We start from the raw sequence: 13,664 nt of genomic DNA, 5'->3' as shown, positions 1-13,664 counted from the left end.
AAATGATTCATATGTGCTGTACACCATAAATAGCGTCATCATCTCTGATAACAAGCCAGTGATATATCAGATTGCTACAGATGTCATGTACAGTAGGGGTTATATTTCATGACATAACCTGGGCATTCTGTGGATGTCTGCAAAGTACTGAGGTCTGTGTAGTGATGGTGAATGCCGGCAGTGTGTGCTTTGTTAATATGTACTTTAGCCTGTGTACAGACTGTTGTAGATGTCATTGTTCTAGCTCCCCTTCTATCTGATGTTACATGCTGCCCCACTGTATGGTACCATTTTGCCATACATGTTTGTAGGGCCATAAACACACATGTCCCATACCACAGACAGCCATCAGACCAAACTGTGTAGCAGCCCAGTATATGTAGGGTCATTCTGTGAGTGGCACATATGAGGATGGTGTAGAACAGATAGTCCATATACTGTAATATTATGCTAGCTTACCATATGTAGTTGTGGCTGTGTTCACATTGGTTGTGGTTATGCACTTTCACACAGGTTATCTTACCCTGTGCTGTGACATGGCCTTTGAGCCTGCTATATATGCAGGTACATGTGCATTCCCCCATACAAGATGTAGGCCAGTGTTGAGCCAGTCTGCCTGTAGCCTGCACAGTGCATTGCTACATGCCTAGCAGCTTAGTGTACTTACCCAGTGAGATGTCATGTGCCAGATGTACTGCTGCCGGGCCTCCCTTAAAAGTCATGTATGTCAGACAGAGCAGTGGGATGCTGTACAGATGTATGTCAATATCTAGTGGGTAGTATGTGTCCAGGGCAGCCCTGTACCAGCAGTCATTGTGTGTCAGGCCAGACAGGAGTGTGTGAATCCAAAACCTATGGTGGCAAATGCATACCAGTCGTTATGTGTTATACCCATCTACATTGCTGTCTACATCCATACTGTCAGGCCTGGTACACATGTTGTGCACTAAGGGATTATGTGTAAACCTCCGGACTGTACAGGGTATGTCTGAAGTTCCACAAATATTGGCCAATATCCCTACTGCACTCCACAGGGGCATTACATGCTAGCAGCTGTACTTTTCAATGATTTCCTTAGGATGTCTGTCAATAGCCAATGGCACACATTATAATCAGATGTCACCTTCCACACACACCATGTCTGCGAAGACAATCCCAATCACAGTAGCAATAGTCTAGTAATATACCTGCTATACATACCTGACAGCCCCTTGCACTATGCCTTTGGGACTATAGGGGCGGGGGTAGGGCTACACTCAAAGTCCAGGACATATGGTGGAAATATATGTACATATACTTATCCACATAGCCATATATATATATATATATATATATATATATATATATATATATATACAATTACACATGTGTACTACTTCCAATTACCACTGTCATGGCAACCACCCACTATAAATCCCTACAGCATGTGGGTGTGGTCCCTTTACATTTCCTCTGTGATGGACATCCTTCCTGTGTGTGGGCATCAGTGTTACAGACAGCTTCACTTTCAGAGCGGCCACATATTTGTAGGAGGATCAGGAAATACAGACAGACAGTGAGTAGAGTTGTGTTATGCTTTGCATAGTACTGGTGTTACAGGGTGTGTGTGTGTACATACTAGTATACCATGGAATGCAGTCTGTCTGCATAGCTCACTACTGTGGGCCTATCCTCTTGCTGGTCAGAGGTATGCTTGTCATGTGTTGGCCGTCCACCACACAGGTCCTGTGTCAGATAGTTTACTGGCAGTGTGTGTGTTGTGTGCTATCAGTATATGGCTACATCCATTTCTGTGTATAACCTCAATTCCCTGACAAAGGGTATGTTGCAGACTATCCTGTTACACCAGCACCTTGCTTAGTGTATGACAACAGTGTTCCACATATGTGTCTGTGTTCCAGCCTCTGTCCTCCATCTACATACCAAGCTTTGCACATATGTCATGCTGTTGGGGGTTGTTCTGTAGTGGGCTGTGAGTATATCACACTGCCATTGCTGCCATTAGTCCACTCCTGTTGTATCCCCCACACATACAGTGGGGCTGGGGTCATATATGTGTGGGCATCACCTACACAATACATATGTGCCCTTATGCACTCCAGAGGCCAGTGTATGTAACAGTGGTTTATGGGCCTGTATCATTGAGTGTAGGTGGGGAGCACCATATATGACCTAGGCTCTTACAAAATGTGGTGGGGGTGAGCTGCCACAAGGTATCTGGATGTATAGTACCGTATACTTCACCTATACTGGCATTAATTATATGAATTGGGGTACTGCAAGCCTACTGCCTCCTGCCATACAGACTGTTCTGTTTGTCGGTGTGCTCATTATGGTGTCAGTTATGCCTTGTTATGTACTAGTTACAACCCATTTGATCACAAAACGTCTTTGCCTCCCACTGAGTTTGTACAGAGTGTAGATAGAGGCTGCTGAACTACACACCTGCAGTACACTGATGATTGTTTGGTATCCTGTGGCCCAGTCTGTCTTCACTATTGTACAATTTCAAGGGCTTGGCCTGGACAGCAACAGTTGTGAACCTTTCCAGACTACTGTATTAGTGTAACTGTTTCACAGTTGCAGTACTCTGTTTATATGGTTATCAGTATCTGAACAGCTATATGACATGGCATACAGAACTGTTATAGTACACAATTAAAGGATTCCCATTTCTGCAAACCTGTGTGTGGTGTCTTTCCTATGACCTTTCTATGGGTATATGTTGCAGGCAACGATTGACATTTGTATGGGTGGCCCATACAGTATCCAGTTGTTCAGGTGTTAACTGTAGGCATAGTGGCTGTTCCATATTGTGTGCACCTTCTACATATGTATCTTACTGTACATATATCTGCATGTGTATGTGTAGTCACACACACACGCACACACATATATATATATATATATATATATATATATATATATATATATATATGTGTGTGTGTGTGTGTGTGTGTATTTGTATCTGCATATCTGTGTCTGTGTATCTGTAGCCTGGGGATGTTGATGGCTTCCACATATTACATGTCCTATGGAAGGCAGACTGTACTTGGTAGTGTATTGCAGGGTGCATGTGTTTGCCTGTGGAGGGGATGTCTATTTGTACACGATGTATAGTGTGTGGGGCCTCTCAACCCCATTAAAGGTGCATGTGGAGATATGTGTATTTGTTAGTCTGCCATTGTTACCTACATATGTATGGCCATATATACATATATATATCTGCTAACATATATATAACTATGTCCGTATATACCTACACAGATATATTTCTGCTTACGCATATGTAACATGCTATGTATATGTAGACATATAGGTGTAGACACATATATGTGTTGATTTAGGCTTATGCATGTATATATGTGCATATATATGTATATAGTTTTAGAAATATACATATCTAGATATGTTATATCTGTTTAGATATTAATATATTTACACACACACACATCTAGATGTTGGTATACATTCTCTGTACTGTTGCATGACTGGACTGGATGATATGTTTCTGAAAACATCAATTCTCTTTGTATATGTCATGGCTTAGTGGTAAATCACTTTGTCTATGGTGTGCAGGGTCTTTGGTTTGAGCCTTGCAAGAGCTGTTTATTTTGTTGATGGTCAGAACACGGCCCGTTGGATACACAGTGATTAAGGCACTTGAAAGCAGTTGTAAGCATGTTTGCGCAGAGCTAAGCAATGCCTACACAGGTTAAGCAATTCAGAAGCTGAGTATCTTCTTCTTCTTTTGGCTGCTCCCGTTAGGGGTTGCCACAGCAGATCAACTGTTTCCATTTCTTCCTGTCCTCTGCACCTTGCTCTGTCACACCAACCGCCTGCATGTCCTCTCTCACTACATCCATAAACCTTATCTTAGGCCTTCCTCTTTTCCTGTTACCTGGCAGCTTCATTCTTAGCATCTTTTTCCCAATATACTCTGCATCCCTCCTCAGCACATGTCCAAACCAATGTAATTTTGCCTCTCTGGCTTTGTCTCCAAACCTTCCAACCTGGGCTGAGCCTCTAATATACTTATTCCTAATCCTGTCCATCCTCGTCACACCCAGTGCAAATCTTAACATCTTCGACTCTGCCACGTCAAGCTCTGACTTCTGCCTTTTTGTCAATGCCACTGTCTCCAACCCGTATAACATAGCTGGTCTCACTACCCTCTTGTAGACCTTCCCTTTCACGCTTACTGGTACTCATCTGTCACAAATCACTCCTGACACTCTTCTCCACCCACTCCATCCTGCCTGTACTCTCTTCTTCACCTCTCTTCCACACTCAGCATTACTCTGAACTGCTGATCCCAAGTACTTAAACTCATTCACCTTCACCACCTCTACTCCCTGCATCCTCTGCCCTCCCTCTCATTCACACACATATATTCTCTTACAACTGCTTACAACTGCTTTAAAGTGCCTTAATCACTCTGTATCCATCTGCCCTTGTTCTGCCTAGCAATAAAATAAACAACCTTTGCTATGCTTGAACCCAGGACCATGCACACCATAGCTAAAGTGATTTATCTCTAAGCCATCTCAGATATACATAACCCTGCTTTATTCACAAACATATCATCCATATCATCCAGCCTAGTCATTCAACAGTACAGAGAATGTATTCCAACACGTGTGTATCAAAATATATTAATGTCTAAACAGATACAACATATAGATATATGTATATATATATATATATATATATATATATATATATATATATATATATATTTTTTTTTTTTTACACAAACACACATATATGTAAGCAGATATTTATATCTATATAGGTATATACGGACATACATTTGTAGATAAAGTGGGAACATAGCAAAAACATATATGTCCATATGCACCATTAATGGGGTTGACAGGCACAAACAACATACGTCATTTACAAATAGGTACCCCCCCACAGCCAAGCACGTCTGCCCTGCAATACACTACCAACTGTTGCAGATCCCATAACCAGGACCTTACATGACAAGGGCACAAGATGTTAACAGTACTCCATCCCACCTGTATGATGTCAGGCTGGTATGAGTAACATATCATGCAGTACAGTCAGGCTCATAATGACTTTCATTTTGCAGTCATCTGTTACCTTTGTTAGCCATAGTCCCGTACTGTTGGCCTGTACTTCAGAGATGTAGATGCCAAACAACAGTAGCCCCAGGACTGAACCCTGAAGTACTCCACTTGTCTGGAGATGGATTTGGAGTCAGTTACACCTACAGTTTGGGTTCTGTCAGTAAGCCATGCGGCAAACTATTGAGTGGCATAGGGATGTATGGCCGGATTAGTATGTTAATCTATGTTTCCAGACTGGGGGATAGTGTTGAAGGGCTTGGTGATGTCCACATAGGATTTGTGGACTGCCTTACCCTCTTCAACAGCTATGCAGACTGAGTCAAAGCATTCAGTCAGTTTCAGGAGATGACTGGCCCTCCATGAGCCCAATCTGTGTGGGGACCAGTGTTTGAGGGTTGCCAATGTCTGCATTCAAAACTTCCCTGATAATGCATTTCATGGCCATGCAGATCAGGCTCATCAGACCTCTTGTAGTGTGGGATAACTGCAGCTGTGCGCCACTCAGTGGGCACCAGGTCTGATGCAAGACTATGATTACACATGACAGTTAGGTGAGTTACCATTTCATTTTGTAGTTCATGTATTACACAGCCCCAGATGTTATCTGGTCCCATGGATGCTGTATTTTTAGCTGTAGATAGTGTGATTTCTGCCTGTTTGGCCATACTTACTGGGCAATGGAACTATTTTCTTATTGACAGGGGCCCTTTTGGGGGTGAAAGGGGGTGAATGTGGCACTAAATCAATCTTCCAGGATATTGGCACAATCCATGGGAGCAGTTTATGTAATGCCATTCTGTTGTAGCTCAGAGCACTAATGAGCATTGTCAGTTAGATTCTGAAAATAACTATAGAATGCTGTGTGGTTGTCTGTGGAATCTGTGGCAATTTTAGTTACATAACCTGCTTTTGAGGATTCCATGAGGGATCTCAAAGTCTTACTTGGGCTGGTAAGGGAGTTGTTTGCATCCTTGGATTATCCTTTTTTTTCAACAGTGTCTTCCTTCTGTTGTATACTCTGTTAATGGCAGGAGACCACCAGACTGGCTTGCTTATTTGGGAGGTGAGCGTTGTGGTGCTATATTGGATGTCACGACTCATGCACAAATCAATGTGCTCATGCAGTGCCTTAGTGCAGGATTCATCAGTTGAACTGTCAGCTCCTGTCTCCATGGGTGTCACAAACATTGTCACTTCCACCTTGAGTAGCATGAAGTTGGCTTTGGAGAGGTCTTTTATGGACAACTGTATATACATTCCTTTCACATGTTCAGTTTGGTTAGCCTATGTTGGGATTACTTTGGTGAAACCTCAGTCTCATGTACTGTTGTGATGGCTTAATGGTTAGTTACTGTCACTATAGTGTACAGGTCCCTGGGTTCATGACCTGCAAAGGCAGGTTACTTTTGTTCTGGCCAGAAGAGCGGTTAATGCATACAGAATAATTAGGGCAATTTAGGTTAGTCACACTCAATACAATTCAAATACCCTACTTTGGCAATCCTGCTGATGTCAATCACTGTGAAGTACACCTTTGGGGAAAGAGTACTCCAGCAATCTCTGTGGTGTGTGCTATAACAGTGTAATGCTGTAGTGTGATATAGAACTCTGATTGGGGTTCTATTCTCAGACATGGGATTTGTGGATGCTTTTGTGTCTGTTCCTATGCCTGTGTAGAGAGCAATGCATGTTTGGCTAGTCACACTCACTGCAATTCATTTGCCCTACTTTGGCAATCCTGCTGATGTCACTCACTGTGAAATAAACCTTTGGGGAAAGAGTACTCCAGTAATCTCCATGGCCCGTTCTATAATTGCATAGTGCTGTAGTGTAATAACTAGTTGGGTAGGAGTTATAATCCCAGATGTAACAGGTGTGTGTGTGTGTGTGTGTGTGTGTGTGTGTGTGTGTGTGTGTGTGTGTGTGTGTGTGTGTGTGTGTGTCATAATGTGTTGATGTTTGTCATTCGTGTCCTGTGTGGAGGTGGTTGTGAGTGTGTAACAACTGGACTCAATGTTGACTGGGTTTTTAACATTTCTTATATGGTGCCCCTAGTATATATCGCAATATCCACCGTGCAGGGATAACAGATGTGATATCAGTACATAGTCAGTCAGTGGGTTCGATACCCTGGACTGGTAGGTGTGTGACACAAACATGCTTACCTTTTACTCTCCCAACCCACCCTGACTTATCTTTGCCTCTGTCTGCCTCGCTCACTCCCTCTCTGGTGGATGTGGAGACTTACACCTGCTTTGTTTAGGCAGCAGCATGTGTATTGTCAGTGATGCTCATGATCAGCTGATGACCTCTGCATGGATTACAGCCCTCCTCTAGCTGATTGCATGTGGAACAGCTGTGGTAACAAGCCCATAGCGAATTGCATGGAAACACAATCCAATATCTAAGAACATCATGTTGGTGTTGGGCCTTTTCATTCACTGTGAGCAGGATCTAGATCTGTTGTTTGGCAAACAGCATCGCAGATGGATTGGGGACTTACCTCTGACAGCATACACTGTGGAAACAGGCCAACACACAGGAGGGGGATATGCCTGTCTTGACTACAGACTGTAAGTGCTGCTATATTGCAGCTGGGGTAATATTGGTTTAACAGGGTGTGTGTGGGTATGGCTGCCCTTCATGTTTTAATACTTGTCATGTCAGTGCTATGTTAATGAGGAATCCCCATCTGTAGGGTCATCTGCAGACGAGGCAGTGTGTGGTGCCTTGTGTTCCTTATGTTACCCAAAGAGCACCTATCTCTAAACTAGTGTGAGGATTGCAGTCAGTAGATGGTGACAGCTGGGAGAGTTACTGACTTTATATCCCTCATAGGACATATGTTGCATGAAACCCTGTTACGAAAGGAAATGTATGAGAATATTCATTGACAGCATATCTGATAACAAGCCAGTGAGATATCAGACTGCTACACATGTTATGTATAGTAGAGGTTATATTTGAGGACATAGCCTGGGCATTCTGTGGTTGTGTGTACAGTACTGAGGTATGTGTATGTCTGGTAATTGTTGACAGTATGTGTATAGTGAATATGTGCCCTGGCCTGTGTAGAGACTGTGGTAGATGTCATTGTTCTTGGTCCTGTTCTATCTGATGTTACATGCTGCTCCACTGTATGTCACTCTATCCACTTACATGTTTGTAGGGGTGAACACACACATGTCCCAAATCACAGACAGCCATCAAACCACACTTTATAGCATCCCAGTATATGTAGGGTTGTTGTGTGAGTGGCTCATATGAGGATAGTGTACATCAGATAGTCCATATACTGTAATAGTACGCTAGCTTACGATATGTGGCTGTGTTCACATTGGTTGTGTTTATGTACTTTCACATAGGTGTCTGTTACTCTGTGATGTGACATGCCTGTAGAGCCTGCTATCTATGCAGGAACATTTGTATTCCCACATAGGAGATGTAGCCCAGTGTTGAGTCAGTCTGTCTGTAGCCTGCACTGTGCTTTGTTACTTGCCTAGCAGCTTACTGTACTTATCCAGTGAGATGTCATGTCCAGATACTTGCCAGATGTACTGCTGCCAGGCCACCATAACAGTCATGTATGTCAAACAAAGCAGTGGGATGCTGTTAAGTTGTATGTCACAAACTAATGGATAGTATGTGGCCATGGCACCTCTGTACCAGCGGTTATGTGTCAGGACAGACAGGGATGTATGAATGCATAACCTATGGGGCCAAATGTATACCAGTATGTACGTGTTATACTAATCTACATGGCTGTTAACATCCACATTAACAGGTCTGGTCCACATGTCTTGCATGAAGGGGCTCTATGTATACCCCTGGACTGACCAGAGTGTGTCAGACTGTCCACATATATTGGCCATATTACAGCTGTAGTCCACAGGGGCATTACTGTGCTAGTAGTGGTACTGTACTATGAAGACCTTAGGATGTCTGTAGATAGCCAATGGTGCACATGTTAACAGCAGATGTGGCCTCCCACACACACCATTTCTGTGAAGACAATCATTATTACAGTAGCAATAGTCTGCAAATATACCTGCAATACATATGTGACATCCCCTTGCACTGAGTTATTGGGACTATTAGGGCTGAGGTAGGGCTCCACTCCATGTGCAGGACATATGGTGAACATATATGTATAGAAAATTATACATTTATCCATACAGATATATACACATATACACATCTTGCTTACTGTATGACAACAGCTTTACACATATGTGCCTGTGTTCCAGCCTCTGTCCTCCACCTACATACCAGGCTTTGCACATATGACATGCTGTCAGGGGTTGTTATGTAGTGGGCTGTGTGTATGTCATGTTGTCATTCCTGCCTTCACTCCACTGCTGTTGTGTCCCCCACACATACTGGGTCATATATGTGTGGGCTTCACCTACACAATACATGTGTGCCCTAATGCACTCCAGAGGCTAGTGTATGTAACAGTGGTATATGTCCCAGTATTAGTGAGTGTAGGTGGGGTGCACCATGACTAACCGTGGCTGTTACAACATGTGTGGATATCTGAGGTAAGCTGCCGTAAGGTATCTGGATGTACATTACCATACAATCCACCATGGGTAAATGCAGGCCTACTGTCTCCTGCCATACTGAATGTTCTGTTTGTCAGTGTGATTGTGATGGTGTCAGGTATGCCTTATTATGTAACATATACATCCAATGGTGTCAAATGGGGTCTGTACCCCTTAAGGATTTTGTACAGTGTAGATAGAGGCTGCTGACCTATACATCTGCATTACGTACTGTTGATTGTCTGGTATGCCTTGGCCCAATCTGTCATTACTATTGTACTACTTGAAGGCTTGACCTGGACAGCAACATATGTCAACCTTTTCAGACTACTGTCTTAGTATAACTGTTTCACAGTTGCATTACACTGTTCATATGGATGTCAGTGTCTAAACAGCTATATGACATGGCATATACAACTGTCATAGTAAACAAATAATGCTTTCACATTCATATATTCACACCTGTGTGTGGTGTTATACCCTTTGATATCTCTGTGGGTATATGTTGCAGGCTATGAATGTCATTCGTATGGGTGGCTCATACCATCTTCAGTTGGTAAGGTGGTGAAGGTAGGAATACTGGCTGCTCCATATTGCACGCACATACTACATATGTATCTTACTGTACATATCTCTGTGTGTATGTGTACTTACATATATATCTATATGTGTGTATATGTGTATATATATATATATATATATATATATATATATATATATATATATATATATATATGTGTATCTGCATATATGTGTCTGTGTATATGTATCCTCTGGATGGCCATGTCGTGTCTGGTCCTGGTTATGGGATCTGCAACACTTAATACCGTATTACAGGGGGGACGTGCTTGGTTGGGGGTATACCTATTCGTACCAGACGTATATTGTGTGGGGCCTCTCAACTTCATTAACGTTGCATAAGGACATATATGTTTTTGTTATTTCCCCATTGTTATCTACAGATGCATGTCTGTATATACCTATATATATATATATATATATATATATATATATATATATATATATATATATATATCTCTGCTGACATATATATAATCTGAGATATATATTTACATATGTGGATGTGGACATCTATATCTATAGATGTAAGCATTTGCATTTATTTATTTATTTATTTCAGTTTGATTACTGGGGAAGTCCACTGGGCCATGAAGTGCCCATTTTCAGTGGAGGTCCGGGGGGAAAAACTCCATAAACAATACAATACAACAAGGGTTATAGAGTGTTGAAGGAAAATACAAGAGTAAAATTCATACAATTAGGAGTTTCAAAGCAATACAATACCATAAGGGTTACATAGTGTTAAAGGTAAAATACAAGTGTAAAATTCATACAGTCAGGAAATGCAAATGCATAAAAGTGCATCATAAGACACAGTTAACAGATAGATTTCCTTTTTGTTTTTCAATGGCAACATGGCAATACTGATATTTACATATTTAGAGTCAAGTGAGAAATTTGCTTGATCTGTGACAGTCAGCAAGTCTAATTTGGGAGAATAGAAATAAAAGCTTGAGGGAAGAGTGGAGCAGGGAGTATAGAGAGCTCAGTGGGGAAAATTCCCTAGATTTTATGTAGGGTGAAAGCAGGAACATTTCCGTTTGGATGACAGGTATAGGAACAGTTGGGTCTTGAAGGATTCTGGGTTAGGTATTGTCCTAAGTGAGGGAGGGAGAGAGTTCCATTTCTTACCTAGAGAGAAGGAGAGTAGATGCTGGCCAGTGGGATGTTTGGGTTTGTGGATGGAGATTAGGTTTTGGTGTTCAGATCTCAGAGATCGATTTGGGATGTATGGTGGAAGGATGTTTGTTAAGGCTGGGCATTTATCTGGGTAGAATATTAGTTTGTGAGCAGTGGTTAGTTGGAGATAGTCTAGGTGGTTGGGGAGCTCTAGCCAGTTCAGGGATTGTAGGGTAAGGCAGTGGTGAGTTGAGGTTTTGGATTTAGTGGCAAATTTGGAGATCTTGTTATAACAAATTTCAAGTTTTGAGATGTTGGAAGCAGACAGATTGGATAGAAGACGGGATCCATAAAGTAGAGAAGGTAGCAGGTAGGTAATTGCCAAGGTATGCCTAGAGGAGTTGGAGAGAAAGCGGTTATTCCTGTAGAGCATACCTAACTTTTGGTGGGTTTTCTTTATGTTTTGTTGTATATGGATATCAAATTTAAGTTGTTCATCTATGGTAATGCCAAGAAGTTTTGCAGAAGGGACCACTTCTATAGCAGTGTTGGTTTGGCTTACGACTTTGAAAGCATTTTTGTCAAAGGAGAAAGCCCTGGAGGGAGACAAAAGTAGAATTTTAGATTTATTCGAGTTGAGAGAGAGATAATTTTGGTGCATCCAGTTCTCTGTAGTGGAAAAAGCTATTTGTGTTTTAGTCAGAAGTTCAGGAAGGTGCACAGACTAAGGAAGAGTCATCAGCATATTGGATAACTGTGGTATCAGGGATGACAGTGTGAAGGTTATTAATAAAGATGTTGAAGAGCATGGGTCCAAGGATGGACCCCTGGTGAACGCCGGTAGGTGTTGGCAAGAAGGAGGAGGTAGAGTTCTTCCATCTGACAGCTTGAGTTCTGTCTGATAGGTAACTGGAGAACCAGGATAGAGTAGAAGGGGAGAGATTAATGTTGGCAAGATGAAAGAGAAGGTGTGTGTGGGAGATGGTGTCAAAAGCTTTAGAGAGATCTAGCAGTACTGTGGATACTAGAAGTCCAGAATCTCGGGCTCAATTGACTGTTTTTAGGAAGGATAGTAAGGCAGTTATGGTGCTGTGGCCAGGGCGGAAGCTGTGTTGGGTGGGTGTCAGTAGGTGATTTTGAGTTAAGAAAGGCAAAAGTTGGTGGTGGACACATTTTTCTAGAATTTTAGATATTGGAGAGAGTAGGGCAATGCGGCAGAAGTTGGAAATAGTGGTGCTTTTGCCTCCTTTATGAAGAGGTAGAATGAAGGCTGAACGCCAAAGTTTGGGTACATATGACTCTTTTAAGGATCTGTTAATTAGGATACATATGGGGAGGGCAATACCTTCGGCAGCACATTTGAGGAAGGAGGAGGGGATGTTGTCAGGGGCATTAGAGCATGGCTTTAATTTGGATAAGAGCCTTTTTATAAAAATGGTTGAAACTGGTTTGAGCTGGAAATTAAAAGGACAGTTATTATGGTTGTTGGGTGTTAAGGAAAGAGAGTTGGGTGGATTATTGTTTGGGAAAGTTTTGGTTAGCTTAGCTATGGTTTCAGTAAAGAAAGAGTTGAAGTGAGAGCTCAGCTCCATGTCAGTTAAACAAGGGTCAGGGCAAGGATTATTCCTGGACCCTGGATGGAGAAGGGAATTAACAGAATTCCAGAATTGTTTTGGGTTCTTATTATTGTTGGACTGAAGTTTATTGTAGTAGTTTTTTTTGTCCAAGGTGATTAGTTTTTTTTTTACTTGGTTGCAGAGTTGGGTGTATTGGAGCAAGGTGGAAGACAATTTATTTTTCTGATAAAGCTTCCAGGATTTTTCCCTGTGACACATGATTTGTTTTGTTTCTTTGGTCAGCCAAGGAGCAGAATTGGCTTTGACTCGTTTGTTTCTTAGTGGGGCTAGGGAGTTAAGAGTATTTAGGAAGACAGAGTTAAAATGTTCTACAGCATTGACAAGGGGAAGAGTGTTTAGGATTTGCCAGTTAATTTGTTTAAAATGTTTGAGAAAATTGTGGGGTTAAAGTTGCTAAGATTGCGAGTTTGAATGTAGTGGTGCTGATATTGAGTGGTGTTAGCTGACCTATGGATGAAAGCAGGGAGATGGTCACTAAAGGTATCAGGGATAGTGCCGGAGAGAATTATTTTGTTAGGATGAGAGACTAGAATCCAGTCTATGGTGGACCCTAGGAGATGGTTTTTGTTAGGACGAGTTGTTGAAAGGATTACTTGGGTGAAGTTGTAGAGGTTAATGGATAGGGAGGGGGAAGGTGTGTTGATTTTATTCCAATCAATATTGACGTCACCTAGAATGTAAGTTTC

This window comes from Protopterus annectens, chromosome 17.part0 (assembly GCF_019279795.1).
Source record: "Protopterus annectens isolate FY-2018-M chromosome 17.part0, PAN1.0, whole genome shotgun sequence".
In the NCBI taxonomy this organism is placed as follows: Eukaryota; Metazoa; Chordata; order Ceratodontiformes; family Protopteridae; genus Protopterus; species Protopterus annectens.
The sequence above is the reverse complement of the archived record's forward strand: the minus strand, read 5'-3'. Positions refer to the sequence as shown.